Source organism: Amblyraja radiata, chromosome 6 (assembly GCF_010909765.2).
Source record: "Amblyraja radiata isolate CabotCenter1 chromosome 6, sAmbRad1.1.pri, whole genome shotgun sequence".
NCBI classification, from domain to species: Eukaryota; Metazoa; Chordata; class Chondrichthyes; order Rajiformes; family Rajidae; genus Amblyraja; species Amblyraja radiata.
The window spans coordinates 95,966,360-95,967,424 of NC_045961.1; positions in this window are offsets into that span (position 1 = coordinate 95,966,360).

Below are 1,065 nucleotides of genomic sequence, written 5' to 3' on the forward strand. Positions count from 1 at the left end.
TATTTTTAAAGTGTTTTAAAAGTTTGTGTTAATGTTCTCTGATTTGTTTTATGTGGGGGGTGGGGGGAGGGGGTCAGGGCACACTTTTTTTCAAAGCCCCACCGCCGGGACGTGGACTTACCATCGGAGCCTGCGATCCCTTGCCTACGGATTTCACCATCGAGGAGCTCGCAGTCTCGGATAGAGACCGATGTCGGGAAGCTCCAAACGACACAGAAGGTTCAACCAGCCCCGACCCAGGGTCAGATCGCCTGACGGGGGGAGCTGAGATTTCCCCCCCCCCCACCTTGATGTGGGAGCTTGATCGCCCCAGCGCGGGGGGGGGCCGACCGCCGCCTCCAGGAGCCAAGATCGTCCCCCGCCCATGGCAGAACAAAGAAGGCAAGTGATTGAACTTTTTTTTCACCTTCCATCACAGTGAGGAATGTTCAAGTTCAAGTTCAAGTGAGTTTATTGTCATGTGTCCCTGTATAGGACAATGAAATTCTTGCTTTGCTTAAGCACACAGAAAATAGTAGGCATTTACTACAAAACAGATAAATGTGTCCATATACCATGATATAAATATATACACACATGAATAAATAAACTGGTAGTGCAAATAACAGAAAGTGGTTGCTAATAATCAGAGTTTTGTCCGAGCCAGGTTTAATAGCCTGATGGCTGTGGGGAAGTAGCTATTCCTGAACCTGGTTGTTGCAGTCTTCAGGCTCCTGTACCTTCTACCTGAAGGTAGCAGGGAGATGAGTGTGTGGCCAGGATGGTGTGGGTCTTTGATGATACTGCCAGCCTTTTTGAGGCAGCGACTGCGATAAATCCCCTCGATGGAAGGAAGGTCAGAGCCGATGATGGACTGGGCAGTGTTTACTACTTTTTGTAGTCTTTTCCTCTCCAGGGCGCTCAAATTTCCGAACCAAGCCACGATGCAACCGGTCAGCATGCTCTCGACTGTGCACCTGTAGAAGTTAGAGAGAGTCTTCCTTGACAATCCGACTCTCCGTAATCTTCTCAGGAAGTAGAGGCGCTGATGAGCTTTTTTGATAATTGCGTTAGTGTTCTCGGACC